Source organism: Pelophylax lessonae (genome assembly GCF_965119305.1).
Source record: "Pelophylax lessonae genome assembly, chromosome: 8".
In the NCBI taxonomy this organism is placed as follows: domain Eukaryota; kingdom Metazoa; phylum Chordata; class Amphibia; order Anura; family Ranidae; genus Pelophylax; species Pelophylax lessonae.
Window position 1 is genome coordinate 252,760,659 of NC_138775.1, and position 17,212 is coordinate 252,777,870.

A 17,212-nucleotide genomic window follows, 5' to 3' on the forward strand; every position below is an offset into this window, starting at 1 on the left:
TTTTCTCGTCTTAGTGATCCCCGCTTTTCTCATCTTAGTGATCCCCGCTTTTCTCATCTTAGTGATCCCCGCTTTTCTCATCTTAGTGATCCCCGCTTTTCTCATCTTAGTGATCCCCGCTTTTCTCATCTTAGTGATTCCTGTTCCCTGCTTTTTCTCGTCTTAGTGATCCCCGCTTTTCTCGTCTTAGTGATCCCCGCTTTTCTCGTCTTAGTGATCCCCGCTTTTCTCGTCTTAGTGATCCCCGCTTTTCTCGTCTTAGTGATCCCCGCTTTTCTCGTCTTAGTGATCCCCGCTTTTCTCGTCTTAGTGATCCCTGTTTTTTTCATCTTAGTGATTCCTGTTCCCTGCTTTTTCTCGTCTTAGTGATCCCCGCTTTTCTCGTCTTGGTGATCCCCGCTTTTCTCGTCTTGGTGATTCCCGCTTTTCTCATCTTGGTGATCCCCGCTTTTCTCGTCTTGGTGATCCCCGCTTTTCTCGTCTTGGTGATCCCCGCTTTTCTCGTCTTGGTGATCCCCGCTTTTCTCGTCTTGGTGATCCCCGCTTTTCTCGTCTTGGTGATCCCCGCTTTTCTCGTCTTGGTGATCCCCGCTTTTCTCGTCTTGGTGATCCCCGCTTTTCTCGTCTTGGTGATCCCCGCTTTTCTCGTCTTGGTGATCCCCGCTTTTCTCGTCTTGGTGATCCCCGCTTTTCTCGTCTTGGTGATCCCCGCTTTTCTCATCTTGGTGATCCCCGCTTTTCTCATCTTGGAGATCTTTTTCTCTTTTTCTCTTTTTTTTTTCTTTTTTTCTCTTTTTTTTTTTTTCTTTTTTTCTCTTTTTTTTTTCTTTTTTTTTTTTTTCTTTTTTTCTCTTTTTTTTTTTTTCTTTTTTTCTCTTTTTTTCAACAGTGAGGTTTGTGGCTTTTCCTTTGTGTTGTGTAACTTCTCGGATGGTCGAGGGATGCCTATTAAACTTTAACCCTTGCAGTGACGATAGTCTTGTAATGAGTAAATCCTATGTCACATGCTCTGGATTGGGGTAAAGTGTCAGCATTTTGATAACTGAGCTCAGTCCGGTATCGGGAGGCGCAGACATCGTTGTTGTAGACTGGAGCCACTGAGAGGGTAAAGTGCTGATGGCTTTATGTTTCTGGAAAACAAATCATATGTTGAAATGTCAGGAAATGCTGAGGAAGTACATATATATCACATGAATGTATCTATTTGACACTTTTGCTGAATGTCATGTTTTTTGTCTTTGTTTTTTATTTTTTTTTTGCATGGTACTCTTCTATTGACTTATGTTTTGTAACTTTTTTTATACTTTGCAAGCCGGGTTAAAAAAGGCATGGCTGCAGAATAAACAATTGTGGCTATGGCAGGTGCACAGCACTGTCTGGCTGCAATAGTGGAACCTAGCTGGATGGCCGGCAGGCAGTAAAATTGCAGCTCACCCACCTGTTTTTACCACCTTCTAGCCACTCTTTGGAAGCATTTGGGTGCCATTGGCTCCTACTGCTGTCAATCAAAGTCAGTGAATGGGGCTGAACTGCGACTCTGTCTGAATGGACACACAGTGCAGCGGCTCGTCTTGGGTGCCTCCATAGCAAGCTGCTTGCTGGGGGGGGTACTCGGCAGGAGGGAGGAGCATCGGCGGGGGAACCGATCGGCCGATTGTAGGCTTGTTAGTATGATGCTTCCGACAGCGCACTTTTGGCCGAACAGAATCTGTCGTGCAAGCATTAAAATTTTTGTATGCCGAGACCAGAACGGCCGATTGTTCACCAGTCAGTACAGATTTCGGCCGACAGACAGCAGATTTGCAAGACTGGGCATGCTCAGAAAAGAAAAAAGACAAGGAAAGTTAACCATCACATGACATCACTTCTGCAGTCGGCTGCTGTTGGCCGACAAAATTCGTGTGCAGTCTTTTGCAGTTTTCAACCTACATGACAGCACCGGACAAAAGACGGCCGATCGTTCGGCCGACAATCTGCACGTGTGTACAAGGCATAAGTGTGACATATTTGTTATTTAAAAATTTGACTTTAGTTTCACTTTCAAGCTGAACTCTAAGCACAAAAACCTACATTTAGATATATTATTACTCAATAGCTACAAAGGATACAAACCCACTTTGTGTGCAACAAATGCCTTTGGAAAGCCTGATATTACCTTGTAAAGGAGCGGTGACACAATTACTGTGCTGTACATAGCCTATTCAGAGAGCGGAGCTGTGGGAGGGACCCAGCTGGCTCCACCCACTACAGGCTGCCTGCAGAAAACTACAGGAGGAGGGCAGAGAAGATCAGTCACCCTGCACAAGGGGAGAGAGCAGCAGTGACGGCAAACATATATGTAGCACTGCCCCCTAGAGGACTGCTGAGAATTACACTTTTTGGATTCCCCTGGGTTACCCTTAGAAACTGACAGCAGATAAACAGCAATGAAAGTTCTCAGTCAACAATCAGGGGATGTTGTTTTTGTGGTTTTATTGAGAACTTGGATAGGAGAAGGAATGAGTGGGATACTCCAACTAATAACTATTCAAAGTCTTGAGGACAGCTAACTGTAGAATGCGGCAAGGCCGCTGCTTCACTCTGCCACTAAAGTGAAGTTGCTTTAAATGTTCCTGCTTGGATATTCTCTTCAGGGTTGTAAATTTGGCACCCCCTTTACTGTCACTGCCTGTGTGCTGACTCCTGTCTGCTGACCCTAGCCTCTGGAGTGGTCCCCTTCCTAGCAGACCCCTGGGCAAGTCCCTCTGTACTCACCAACACTGTTTTTCCAGAGTCAGCGTTGCCTCCAAACTCCCCCAGTCAGCTTCCACTGGACCTCTGGGTTCAGCCACACTTTCTGGTTCACCAGGCCGACTGCCTGTGAACACCATCCACAGCTTTAGAAGAGGAGACAGCCTCCTGCCCAAAGACACCCTGCCTCATGTGCCCTTGGCTTTCATACCCATGATGCACCTCTCATTGTGCCAACCCACTGGGATAGTTACAAAACCCTGTGCGCCATTGGCCTAGTTTCCTCCACTGTCCAACAAACCTCCTCATTGGTTACAGTGGGGACACTCCCCTCAGCCCACATGAATCGCACATAGAGCAGGCCTAACTATTAATCATGCTCCCCTGATAGGTGCAGAGAGCAACTATATTTTGCCTGCTACTCTCCTGATAAGCAGGCAGAGCAAAACAATTCTTCCTACCTAGCACCAATCTAGGAGGGTGCTACATATAGAAGTCATATGTAGATGATATAACATAGTAAAACTTGCCTTACTTTATGGTCCTGCAATGGTTGGCAGATATTCTTCTCTCCTACCGATGCAATGCATTGTCCTGGCACTCCGAAGTCATCACATTTAGTGTAAGACCAGCAGTGCCCAATGGAGACACAAGTGGTTGGACACCAGGAAGAAACAAGGCTTTTTGGGACCTCTCCCAGTGAAGAAAAAACATGGAACTGTGGAGTAAGGTAAGTGTCCCTCAAAGTTAGATTGTCCACTTGACAAAACAAGCAATCTATTCCACATCACATACAAGTTGTGGGGGCGGGAGGAGGGGGAGGCACAATTTTTTAAATATATTTTTTGTTTTAATTGTTCTGAGTTGGGCTTTAAGGCAATTATCCTGAGTCCAGCTGCCTAAAAAAAATTCCCAGCCACTCTCCAACTTTTAGTGGTCATCGCAGCTTATTGACGGTTATTGTCTATTGTTTATGCCCTCAAGTGGGCTTTGGGGTAGTTGAAGGCCTGTCCAGCGCTCCTAGTAAGGACACATTTTATTGCAGATCAAGGTTCCATTGTGCGCACCGAGTGTCGGTGACGAGCACAGGATCTGTTTGTAAGGGCCCAGCTCCCGGGCTTTGGACTTTCCCCCAGAGGTTTTCCAGGCAGCATTTTATCTATCTTTATCTTTTATATTCGCCTTTTACTGAGTCAAATCTTGTGGTGAAAATAAACTTCTGCATGGAACAGCTCCAGAATTGAGCTGAAGCTGCCAGGAGTGTGTGTAAAACCCCATAAATTCTTCAATGCAGTTTCTATGTTGGTGGCAGTAAAAGGGTTAAAGTATGACTAAAGGCAACTTTTTTTTTTTTTTAAGAGGACAGAGGGATTTGAATCCCTGTCAGTTTTTGTTGCTGTCTGTGTCCGCATAAGGAGATTCAACCTCTCTATTTGTCCTGTTTTACTGTTGTCATTGAAAGTGAAAGTTAAAAAAAATCCCAAATTTTGGGTTGTCCCAAGAAAAGTAATAGAGGCAAAATCTTCCAATAGGGACACTAGTTATGGTGACCTGGGGGTCCCCAAGAGATTCCCTTGAGGCTCGGTTTCCACTAGTGCGGCTACGAAGTCGTGCTACTTCTAGCACGACTTCGTAGCGAAAGTAAACTGCGGCTTCAGTGAGACTTGGCCAGACGGCTCAAAAGTAGTGCACGATCTACTTTTGAAGTCGCCGCAACTGAAGCCGCGGCAGTGGAAACGGGCCCCATTGAAAACAATGGCTTTTGACTTGCTGTGCGACTTGACATGTGTCAAGTCGCACTAGTGGAAACCGAACCTAATTTTGCAGGGAGTTCTTCTCACTTCCTGTTTTTGGCTATGGAACAGGAAGTAAGGGAAAACTCCCCAATGGGACACAGATGGCAACAATTTACCGCACAGGGGTTATAAGCCTCCCTTGCTCTACCCAAAATGGGGGAGAAAAAAAGTTTTGTCTATAGTTCTACTTTTAAAGTGTTCACCTTTTACAGGAAAAATATAAAGGTGAACTAACACTGGAAACCCTCCCCAACCCCCTGTTCCTGCTATACTTACCCCTGGGGCTGCTGAGGTGTCTGTGCCCCCAAAGCTGCTCCAGTGCTCCAGGGATTTAAAGACGAAGTAAGCCGCTGCCTCTTTTTTTTTTTTTCTGACCTGCAAAGTAAAGGCATAATGTGCTAGTATGAATCTCATACTAGCACAGTATGTGAAACGTAACTGCAAACGAAGCTCTTGTTGTTACCGCTGGTGGCTGCATCCATCTTCACCCATATTCCTTCCGGGTCCGCGGACTCCAGCTCTGTGACTGGCCATGGATGCGTGACGGCACAGGGCTCTGAAGAAATGGCACGGGTGGCCATTCCTTCCTTTAGAGCTCATGCGCTGTTGACGTCATCAGCAGCGTATACAGTATATATCTCCTAAATTGTGCACGTTTTGGAGATAGGCACACCTATAGGTACTGTAAATAAGGCACACCTATAGGTACAATCGATGGAAGTTTACTTCCACTTTAAAATCCCTGCTCTTCTCTGTGCACCGCTTTCAGGAGGGGCCAGATAGATTCTGAATGGACAGCCTTGTCACAGTGACGGTGCCGACCAATCAGAATTGATCTGGTCCATCCCAGAAGCACTGACGGAGAGAAGCAGGGATTTCAAATCCTGATGGTAAGTACAGCGGGGACTAGGGGGGGAGGGGAGGGTGTCTGGTGTGTGTGTTTACCTTTTTTTTTTTTTTTTTTTTTTTTTTTTTCCCTGTAAAGGTAAATTTAACACTTTTTAAAGCATTTGGGGATAAACAGCTTATTTAGGAAGGCTTTTTGAAGTTCTGTTAGATTTAGAAATGTAAAGTAGGTGTCCCTTAGAAACTACAGCGGAGACTTTGTTTAGACCGAGGTTCAAACTCCATTGACCAGTCATCTTCCGTTACCAGTAAGGCATCCGGCCTGCATTTCTTATTTATCTACGTTGCATTTACACAAGATGCCTCTTTATTCTTTGCTGTCAGAGCAGCGCCTTTTTGTTTGCATTAGAGGGCGGCGAGGAGAAGAGGAGCCACATCAGGAGGTGGTGGGCATACTGGTGCCTTTCATCTGCGCCTCTATAAATCACAACCACACATACCTGGGAGCCCAGCTATTCCCAACAGAACCCCTTGTATTAAATGCTAGCTGTGAGGCCTCCAAACACAGCAGATAGGCTTTATATATACAACATGAATATAAATCCCTAAATAAAAACAATGAATTCCCTTTTTAAACCATTTCCTTGCAGTGAGAGTCATTTTCTCTGTGTTGTCAAGTACTTAGCACCCTAGAAAATTATATATCTTTCCACTAAATCATCAGTGACAGCAGTCTCTCCCTCCATTATCCATATTTTTTATTTTTTTTTTACTTTTTTGCTTTCTATTTTTGTTTTGTAGAAGGTGGGGGCACATAAGGTTTTGTTATACAGTGTGGTCAGTTTACATACATGATCAGTTTAGGTCCAGAGTTCCTCTTTAAAGTGGGCCTGTCTTTGAAGTAGATTTAAACCCATTCAATAAAATCCAAATATGAACCGTAACATGTTACTAGAACTTAAAAATGTCTTCAGCTTTCAATAAAGTACCTGGTGATTCTACAAATATATGTAGGTGATGGCAGAAAAAGAAGAGTATAGATCAATGATTGGCCTTTTAGCATGTTTAAAGTGATTGTAAACAATCACCTTGTAAAACAACCCATTCAGTTTACAATAGAAATGAAAGACAAAACATTTTTGTATAGATCTGAAAAAATAACTTTTTTTTCTTTCTTTCTTTCTTTTTTTCTTTCTTTCTTTTTTTCTTTCTTTCTTTCTTTCTTTCTTTCTTTCTTTCTTTCTTTCTTTCTTTCTTTCTTTCTTTCTTTCTTTCTTTCTTTCTTTCTTTCTTTCTTTCTTTCTTTCTTTCTTTCTTTCTTTCTTTCTTTCTTTCTTTCTTTCTTTCTTTCTTTCTCTCTTCTCTTTTCCTCTTTCTCTCTTCTCTTTTCCTCTTTTCCTCTTCTCTTTTCCTCTTTTCCTCTTCTCTTTTCCTCTTTTCCTCTTCTCTTTTCCTCTTTTCCTCTTCTCTTTTCCTCTTTTCCTCTTCTCTTTTCCTCTTTTCCTCTTCTCTTTTCCTCTTTTCCTCTTCTCTTTTCCTCTTTTCCTCTTCTCTTTTCCTCTTTTCCTCTTCTCTTTTCCTCTTTTTCTCTTCTCTTTTCCTCTTTTTCTCTTCTCTTTTCCTCTTTTTCTCTTCTCTTTTCCTCTTTTTCTCTTCTCTTTTTCTCTTTTTTCCTCTTCTCTTTTTCTCTTTTTTCCTCTTCTCTTTTTCTCTTTTTTCCTCTTCTCTTTTTCTCTTTTTTCCTCTTCTCTTTTTCTCTTTTTTCCTCTTCTCTTTTCCTCTTTTTTCCTCTTCTCTTTTCCTCTTTTTTCCTCTTCTCTTTTCCTCTTTTTTCCTCTTCTCTTTTCCTCTTTTTTCCTCTTCTCTTTTCCTCTTTTTTCCTCTTCTCTTTTCCTCTTTTTTCCTCTTCTCTTTTCCTCTTTTTTCCTCTTCTCTTTTCCTCTTTTTTCCTCTTCTCTTTTCCTCTTTTTTCCTCTTCTCTTTTCCTCTTTTTTCCTCTTCTCTTTTCCTCTTTTTTCCTCTTCTCTTTTCCTCTTTTTTCCTCTTCTCTTTTCCTCTTTTTTCCTCTTCTCTTTTCCTCTTTTTTCCTCTTCTCTTTTCCTCTTTTTTCCTCTTCTCTTTTCCTCTTTTTTCCTCTTCTCTTTTCCTCTTTTTTCCTCTTCTCTTTTCCTCTTTTTTCCTCTTCTCTTTTCCTCTTCTCTTTTTTCCTCTTCTCTTTTCCTCTTCTCTTTTCCTCTTCTTTTCTTTTCTTTTTTTTTTTTTTTACTCTGTTCTCAGCTGCACAAGAGCTGGGGGGAGTAGAAGCAGCAGCATACTGAGCTTCCCAGTGAAAGGCTGTGCAAGGGGGGGGAGGGGGCGTGTCAGGAGAAGTCTGATCATTGGTGGAGGGCAGGCTGAGTTTCCAGCTAAGCTAGGGAACTGAACAGGATTTGTTCTCCTGCTTAGTGTGGTCAGTTTTTAATAGAAGAGCAGATGGACTAGCAGGAATACTAGGATTTCACAATACAAAGAGAACAGGAGACTTTTTCATACAAGTACATGGTACAGCAGGCACTTATCAGGAATATGAAGTGTTGGGGTAATTAACGCTTTAAAGTGTTTGTAACCCTTAAAAAAAAAAACATCCTGTTCCTTTTTTAGCAGGTTAAGCAGCACAGTGCTTGTGCTGTCTAATATGCCTCTAAAACAGTAAAAAACCCGGCTGATCCTGCCACTTCCTGTGTCCCCCCTCTGTGAGCTGACCACAATAATCATGGCTGCTGAGCCCCGACCACCGTAGTCCATCTGCGTCACTCCATCATCAACATCAAGATGTGCATTTTATTGTTTTTAAAAAAAAAAAAAAAAAAATTGAACTTCTCCTTTTTACCCTTTAAATTGCGTGTGCCTGTGAAATAGTGAATCCTTGCTACCCAAAATTCTCCATAGGTGATGCTCTAAAAGCCTTTTCAGGCTACTTGTTAAGAATTAAATGCGACCTGTGGCCCTAGAATGTTTAGTCTCACATTTGCACGTGTCTACGGAGGTGATAGGGGTGCTTTTTTAAATTTTTTTTTTGTAACACTTTGTACAATTGTTGTCTTTATCGTTATCACATGGAGGCCCACAAGCCTGTTTTCTAATAGCATGGGCAGGTGACAGGCTCTCTTGATGGACACATCAGTGGTATATTAGACCCTGAATGCCTCCCTAGCCCTCCACTGCAGCTAATAAGGCACAGATCATGCTGGATTAGCTGCATCTTTGGCTACAGTGGACGGGGAATGGCAACTGTAAACCTGGGAGTGAGCTAATATTCATCTGAAAAGCAGATAGCCCCGCGCTTATGGTAGATAAAAGAGTGATACATTTAATTATATTGTGATATAGCTGCTGCTGAAAAATAAAGTGCTAGTGCCTTTAGTGAAATGTAAACAGTGGTGATCAGCACTGCTAAATGAATCGTATATACAAATATAAATTTAGCATACAATGAATAAATATAACGATATATAATACGTGCACAAAAATAAATAGTGTGTGTTGCCAAAGTCCTTGTACTCCTTATATGGGTAAATAGATCAATAGATGAATAAATAAATAAAAGTCCTTTCTTATGCAAATGGCAGATAAATGAATACAAGTGCTGCTGTGCTCCACTTCTGAGGAAAAGTGCTTGTGCTCCCCCTCGTGGCTCCCTACTTACCAAAGCCAAATTTAAGTAGAGCGGAAGGAAATGGTCAGATCTCTCTGCTGTAAGCAATGATCCTTATGGAGCCAGACTTGTACGATGATATAAGTTGGAAATATCCTTGAATGTAGATATATATAGATGTTCTTGGAGGCCCTCATTAAAACAAAAGGTCATCCATAGTGAAGTACATTAAAAACATTCTTTATTGGGTCAAAGAAAACTACTTTCACAACATAAATGGTAAAGACAGCGGTGCACGGCTTGGTGGTTGCTGCTCTCGCAGCATGCGTTCCACCAACCGGATATCACGTGGTATGCTCAATCGTGGAGCTACAGATGACGCCCAAAGGGGAGGGCGAAACGCGTCTAGAGGTTGGTTGAGCGTACCACGTATCGGGATGTTTATAACTGTACCTTGGTAGACAAGGGATTGAGAGCGTTGTTCGCTTGAGCTGCCAATATTCAATCAAAATGATACCATCGAAGTCATGCACACTGAGCATTTAGTCCCAGTCCCTTAGACTGACGTTTTACGTTCAGACAGAAGGCATAGGGACACCATGAAGTTTAAACAGCTTAGTGCACCATTCAGCCCTGTCAAGCTGTGGCAGTTTTCAGCCCCTAATAGAACATGACAGGCTACTAGCTTTGTGGCTGGATGGTGCACCTGTGCCTTCCACCCACACCTAAACGCCAAGGGTCCCATGCACCAGGGCTAAATGCCCAATGTGTATGTAGGCAGGTGCAGTCTACTTTCTCTACTGTAGGTGGCACTCCTCCACAGCTGAGAGGAAGTTGAGAGGAACACAGTTTCTCTACGGTTTCCTGGTTCACTGGGGTAGCACCCAATTGGATGCTGCCGCTCCATGTGACTAGCAACCATCTTGGGTCTGGCAGGGCCTATTTAAGGTCCTGGCTCCCATGCTTGCCATGCATTTTGCGAGTAGGGAAAAATATCCTTATTGTTAGGGACAGTACAAGCATTAGGGAAAGATTCCTGACAAGGAGGGAAAGCATAGGGTCCCATCACTTTTTGTCACCTTCCCGATTGGGAACTAGATGGCCAGGCCTCATTCTGTCCCCTCTCAACAGAATCTGCCAGTCCGGCTGGAATCTGCCTCTTTTTAGGGTCCTTTTCACACAGGCTTTCTGCCCGGCGGACTCCGCTTTGCTCAGTGGGGGGATTGATCCGCTGATCCCTGCAGGCAGGTGGATGACAGCTCCGTCTCCGCTCTGTGTGCAGAGACAGACCTGTCAGAGCCCCGCTCTCCTCTATGGGGAGATCAGATGAAAATGGACCGCCTGTCCATTTTCATCCGATCCGATCCTCCAGACGGATGGAAAATAGGGTTACCCTTCATCTGGATTCCATGGACAGGATTGGATAGCAGTGCGTGTCGGCTGAAATCCACCGCTCCATAGGGCTGCATGGAGCATCCGATCAGGTCCGCCTGAAAAACTGACAGGCAGACCTGATCAGAAAGCCGTGTGAAAGGACCCTTACGCCAGGGGAGGACTTGGCCAGGGGGCAGGGGGGCAATTGCCTCCTGGGCCACTCTGATGCCCTGTAAAAAGGCTGCACCGCTTCTGCCACAGACATGCCTAAAGGATTCTTGGTGAAGAGAAGTAAAATGTCTCCACTGCTGACCTACTGAGTGTGTGTTGAAGACAAGGACAGAGAGCAGCCCCCCCCCCTCAGTATGGATGGTGAACACTGTGTCTGAGCAGAGGCCGGTTCCATGCCCGACTGGAGACTCTACCCCCCAACTGCCCCCTCAGCCAGTGAGTGGAGAGTACCTGGAGCAGGGATTCAGCCTGGAATTGGGGTCAAGGGGAGGACAGGAAGAGGGAGAATGGGAGGGGGGGCCTAGTCGCTTCACCATAGGCCTCTAGTTTGTACTTGCCCTCTGGGCCGAAAGTCGTCCAGTCTTCCCCTGCCTTACGCTGCTGGAAACTTTACCCGGTTGGGTAGCCTTCCCACCGGGTGTTTTGTGAACTGTTATTGCATCACGTCAATAGACTTCAAATCTTTCATAGTTTCTGCCTGTGGTAAATATTGCCTCTGCACCATGCGGCACGCCACCTACATGCATGAGGCCTAAAAGAGTAAAAATATTTACAGGTGATTGCAGGAAAACTGTTGTTTCTCAAGATAGATTTTAATAAAATAACACATTGTTCATTTTTTTATATTTTTGTATAGAGGGGGGGACCTGGGGCAATTGCCCTTTATAAATCTGGAAGTGGTCAGGGGCCACAGATGAGGCCCTTCATTCCTTGTAAATTGCCTACCACTGCTATAAACTTTTTTTTATTATATTTTTATTTTTTTCTCTTTGCTGGTTGTTTTAAAGAATAAGAATATAAAACGTCTGCAGTGTAAGTTTAAAAATATCCCAAAGGGGCTTTTCTGGTTGGACAAACACAATACAAAATATATAGATGACCAGCAAGACAATGAAAGCGTGCAATGATTGCCAGGAAGACAAACAGAAATGCCAGACGACTGGTCTATGCGGAATATCCGGGTTGGTGTATTCGTACACACTACAGTTTACCTTTGCACAGAATGTAATCTTTCAAGTCCTTCTGCCAACCCTTTGGCCCTGTGAGGCTGTTTGTTCCTTCCCATAGTCATAGACTGGGCATGGCTGAGAACTAGCTGTATCTGCGGTGCAAACACCTGGACTCTTACAGACGGTGAACAGGACATGTTTTTCTCCTAATGATCCTCTCTCCAGTTCCCGATCCAGAAGATGGACATGCTGTTTGTGGAGTAAGTGTAATGGTGTCCCCACACACATTGATTGTCTTCCAATCAATTATTCATCTTAACTAAAATGATTGAATCGAATACTAATCCTAAACCACTGAACCTAAATTTGATTGATCTTTGGCAAGTTTATTGGCCTTGATCGAATGAATATCTGTGTATATATCAGAAAACAAATCCTATTTCAGGTTGATTTCATTTTAATTGATAATTTTTAATTGTTTGTGGTTGTATTCCCAGTTCATACTGTATGCGTTGCAGTGTTCGGTTTTATTTTCTAATGAATTGCTTGTCTGTGGGATCGTTCATATCTAGATCAATCACAAATCAATGTGTAACACCCTCCTAGGTAGGTGCTAGTGGGAGTATAGTTTTTGGCTCTGTCTGCCTATCAGAGGAGCAGCAGGCAAATCTATATTGCTTTCTGCCTACCAGAGAGCAGGATCTGTGAGTTAGGTCTGCTCAGTGTGTGATTAGTGGGTCTAGATAGTATTTCACACTGGTCCAATAGGGAGGCATGTTGGACAGTGGGAGGAAACCTGACCAATGGGTACACAGGCTTTGATACAGTCCCAGTGATTGGTAGAGACTGGCTGTCTCAGTGCATTATGGGATACTGTATAAAAGCCAGGAGCACATGTGTTGTGTGGTCTTTGGGTGGTAAGCAGAGTCCCGGAGGGAGGGTGGCGGCTGCCGCCTCCTCTGTAGCAGAGGCACGTGGCCACAGGCAGTCAGCCTGAGGACCAGAGGAAAGGAACTGAACCCAGAGAGCCAGGAGAACTGACTGGAAGGGTAGATATGCTGGTGACCCTTATAAAACAGTATCATGAGTACAGGGGATCATGTCTAGGGGCCTGACCTGAGGGGGGCCACCCCAGTGTAGGACAGTCAGAGGACGGGTGTCAGTCTGTGGAGTGAAAGTGGATACTAGGCGGGTATCCTGAAGAAAATCCACCCAACTAAGTCCTCTGTACAGAGACTTAACCTAAATTCATCTAGTGGCAAGGTGAATCTGCAGCCGGGCTGCATCTTCAGACAGGAGTCCTCATCCATTATGAATAGTTTAATCTGGAGTATCCCACTCTTCCCTTCTCCCATCCCTATTTAAAATAAAACACCAAAAACAACTACATACCCCTTGACTGATCATTGAGCCAAGAAATAAAGTGTTAATTTGTTAATGCCAGTGTTGCTAATGGTAACCCAGGGGGACCCGAGAGTGTGTTAACCAGCAGTCCTCAAGGGGGCAGTGCTACACATGTATGGCCACAATTAGATCTAATAGATACATAGTCTGAATGAAAAAAGATAAAAGTCCATCTAGATATATTTTAAAGGTCTTGTCTGCATGAGTGTAATGATTCCATTCTCCCAACCTGCAGGGCAATGGCCATGCATTTGTAGCGACCTGCTGCTGCTACTAGTGTTCTTTCCTTGTTGGCAAGAGAGATTCTGCAAGGTTTCCACGCTATAGGAGCAGATCAGTGGTATCTTCAACATTCCTGCTGCTGTTGATTTTTAAAACTGACAATTTTTTAGTAATTTTTCAAAAGTAAGAACAAAGGAATATAAGAAGGAAAAAAAAAATACAAATAGATTCACAAAAGCCATAAATGGTGTCCACTTGCACGACATACAACAATGCAGCTCAGTTGAGGAAAAACCACATATCATTCGTCAACATCAAGCTTAATGATTATTGCTCAAGACCGTTGTATGTCAACCAGGTTCCAGCTACGCTGCCATGTGTAACCCATCAGAAATTAGCTCCTTTTTTGAGTCAAAAAAAATATTAATAGGAAAAAAAGAGGGGAAAGAGAAACTAAGGCGAGAGAAAGGAAGAGATAGATGGAGAGAGGGCAGTAGAGAACATCCACCTGTGTCAAAAATCCCACCAAAGTCCACAGCAGCCACCTAGTCATATCGCCATTAAGTCAGAGGAACAGAGGTAGTGGCGTTTCCAGTATATCCCATAATTCCCATAGTCAGTTATGAGCTTCAAGAGAGTCAGTTAGGCCCCTTTCACACACGGAGTCCGTCAGGCGGACTCCATTTTTATCAGCAGGGGGATCGACCTGCCTATCGCCCGCTGAGCAGGCGGCAGGGCCGGACTGGGTATGAAAACCAGCCCTGGAAAAAATTACATACCAGCCCCATAGCATTGCGTCGTCATACCAGCACAACGTTGATTTCTTGTTCATAGAAAGGTAAAATCATGCATTTTAAAGCACATTTCACCCCCCGGCCCCCTCCCTTTAATACAATGCTGTTCCCCCCCCTCCCCCCTACATTTGGGAGATCAGCATTGTATTTGAGGGAGGGGGCCGGGGGGGGGCAGGATTGTATTAGGGGGAGGGGGGATCAGCATTGTATTAAGGGCCCTAATACAATGCTGATCCCCCCGCCCTCTCCCCCCTAATACAATGCTGCCCCCCCCCCTGGCCCTCTCCTCCTAATACAATGCTGATCCCCCCGCCCTCTCCCCCTAATACAATGCTGTCACCCCCCCCCTGGCCCTCTCCTCCTAATACAATGCTGACCCCCCGGCCTCCTCCCCCTATTACAATGCTGTTCTCCCCAGCCGCCTCCCCCTAATACAATGCTGATTCCCCGCTCCTCCTAATACAATGCTGTTTCCCCCCCTCCCCCTAAATTTTTTGGGGGGGGGATCAGCATTGTATTAGGGGGAGGGGCCCCAGAGGGGGTGGTAGATAAGCATTCTATGAGGGGGAGGGGGGGAGCAAGTGAAGTCAGGCCGGCATTGTATTAGTGGGAGGGGGGAGGTTAGCACTAGCTATTCAACACGACAACTCAGCAACCCATGCATGGATTTATGTGGAAACAAGTGCTATGTCCCCCGGGGAGGGGGGGGGGTGGGGGGTTAACACGCTTTATGTTATACTAGTGGTTGCTCTATATTTTAAGCTTGGGCAGTTCTTGCACATTAAACTCCCAACATGAAGCTCATGACCATTTACCTTTTTAAATGTACCCTGTACATGCCACACACTGCCTGTAAGGCTCGCCTGCGATGTGCTGGGCTGGCGCGTCTGTGTGGGAGTGGGAGGGATCGGGGTCGGCGCTGTGACAGTTTCAGGCTCAGCCAGTCAGGTGAACCACCGCCGCGCACTCCACGCAGCTGTCCCCGCCGGATCTGGATGTGATGTCATGCCGCTCACAGCGGCTGGCGTAGAAAGAGTATATCGGGCCGGGGCTGCTGCAGCGGCCATCATCACAGCGGCCGCGGCACCGACCCCAATGCTTAAAGCGGCCGGCCCCAAAGTGGCCCCAGGGCCGGCGGCCCACCGGGAAATTTCCCGGTAGGCCAGTCCGGCCCTGGCAGGCGGATGACAGCTGTGTGCCGAGACAGAGCTGTCAGGGCCACATTCTTCTTTATGGGGGAATCGGATGGGAACAGACCGTCTGTCCATTCTCATCCAATCCGCCAGACTGATGGAAAATAGGGTTTCCATCCATCCGGTTTTATCGGATTGGATGGGATGGGGCGTCCGTTCAGATCCGCCAAAAAAACTGACAGGCTGATCTGAATGGACTCCGTGTGTGAACGGGGCCTTAGTGAAGCAGTCAGGTACTCCTTCCTCTTCACATCTCGGATCATGGACTGCAGTTCACCTGCTGCTGTTGATTTGCTACCAACATTATTGCAAAAATGACATGGCCCGTTTTTTATATATATATATATATATATATATATATATATATATATATATATATATATATATATATATATATATATATATATATATATATATATATATATATATATATATATATATATATATATATATATATATATATATATATATATATATATATATATATATATATATATATATATATATATATATATATATATATATATATATATATATATATATATATATATATATATATATATATATATATATATATATATATATATATATAATTTTTTTTTTTTTTTTTTTTTTTTTAGGCACTTTCAGTAGTGGCTTTATTCACTTACTAAGCATGCAGCTTTTTTATCTTTGAATCCTTGCCTATGTTCCAGGTTTAAGCTAGTGCTGTGATCACTGCCCATGTTTTCCTGTTTTTAGGGTGACTCCTTTTCTCTTCCATCCCTTCACTGTGTGCATCAATAGAAACCAGGGTGGATTTGATTTAAATCACTAGTAAAAAGGCTTGATTTGAATAAACTCAATTTGAAATCATCATTTTTAAAGAGCAACTGTCATCTCTGTACCACAGTGGCTCCTCCTCTGACCCGCTGTTGACTCACCGACGGTTGCATTCACTTTAATGGGATGGCTGGTGATGCGGCAGTGACAAAACAAGGTGAGGGACGTGCCTGCTAACAGGTGTTGCCATGAGGGATCTGAAATGACAGATGCGCTTCCGGTCTCAAAATTGAAAAAATTTATTTTGGGCCATCCGCTTGCTGAGGGCCACCTGAAAAAGAAATGGATGCTCCCGAATTTTTTTGGTCACTTATTCAAGATATTGAAGAAAATATACTCACCTTCCTCCACTTCCTCCCTCTGCGGCCGCGGCCCGCGCCGTCACTTCCGGCTTGCGATGACTCCTGGGAGCTGAACGTCATCGCTCCCAGGAATCAATGCGCCTGCACCGGCCCCGCTCGTCACTTCCGGTGCAGGCGCGGCATTCCCTGCTAAACAGCTTCTGGGCATGCCGCGCTTGCATCGGAAGTGACGAGCAGGGCCAGTGCAGTGCATTGTGGGACTCCGACGTTACCGAAGAGGCCGCAGAAGAGGACGCGCTGGCTTCAGCTGCCCGTACCTGAGATGGCAGCGCTGGAGAATAACTTTTCAAGGTAAGTATTTCTTCTTACAGGTAAGTGCGAACCGGGACAGTTCAGAGGCTTTCCATTGTGGAATGTACTAGCCCTGACTGTCCCGGGGTATTTTTATCTAAATTTGACCCCCGAGACCGGAACTCCGCTTTAAACGTAAGGACTAATTCTTGCTGGTAGTTACTGTGGAATTGTGTGAATGCATCAATGCGCAGTGCATGTTATCTCAGCTTGGATTCATTGAATGAGTTTACCAAAAATGTAAATATTGCAGAATATGCAGCCTCCTCCAACATAACTAAGCTCCATTTCATGATGAATAAATGAAATTATTAATGTATCTTAAATATAAAACAATATTTAGATTGATGACTCCAAAAGCATTTTAAAAACATATAAAAATAAAAATATCTGATTTTACTAAAAAAAAAAAAATCCGAACCCCCCCCCCCTTTTTTTTTCCTTTTTTTTTTTTTTTTTTTTTTTTTTTTTTTAAACTCCAAATCAATTTTTATACACACTGATGGAAGCACACTACAGGCTGTGGATTGTAAGGCACTTCCCTGGTCCTCCACTGCACTGTC

The 17,212-nt window shown here is 44.2% G+C and overlaps 1 protein-coding gene across 1 annotated transcript in view; it reads left to right on the forward strand.

Moving 5' to 3' along the window:
* Positions 1-1,060: 1,060 nt before the first annotated feature.
* The window catches only part of MCOLN2 (mucolipin TRP cation channel 2), an 83,083-nt gene continuing 66,931 nt past the window's right edge, over positions 1,061-17,212 (forward strand). The window contains exon 1 of the mRNA XM_082265825.1: positions 1,061-1,105. The gene's annotated coding sequence lies outside the window, so the exon portion shown is untranslated. The remainder of the gene's footprint in view (positions 1,106-17,212) is intronic.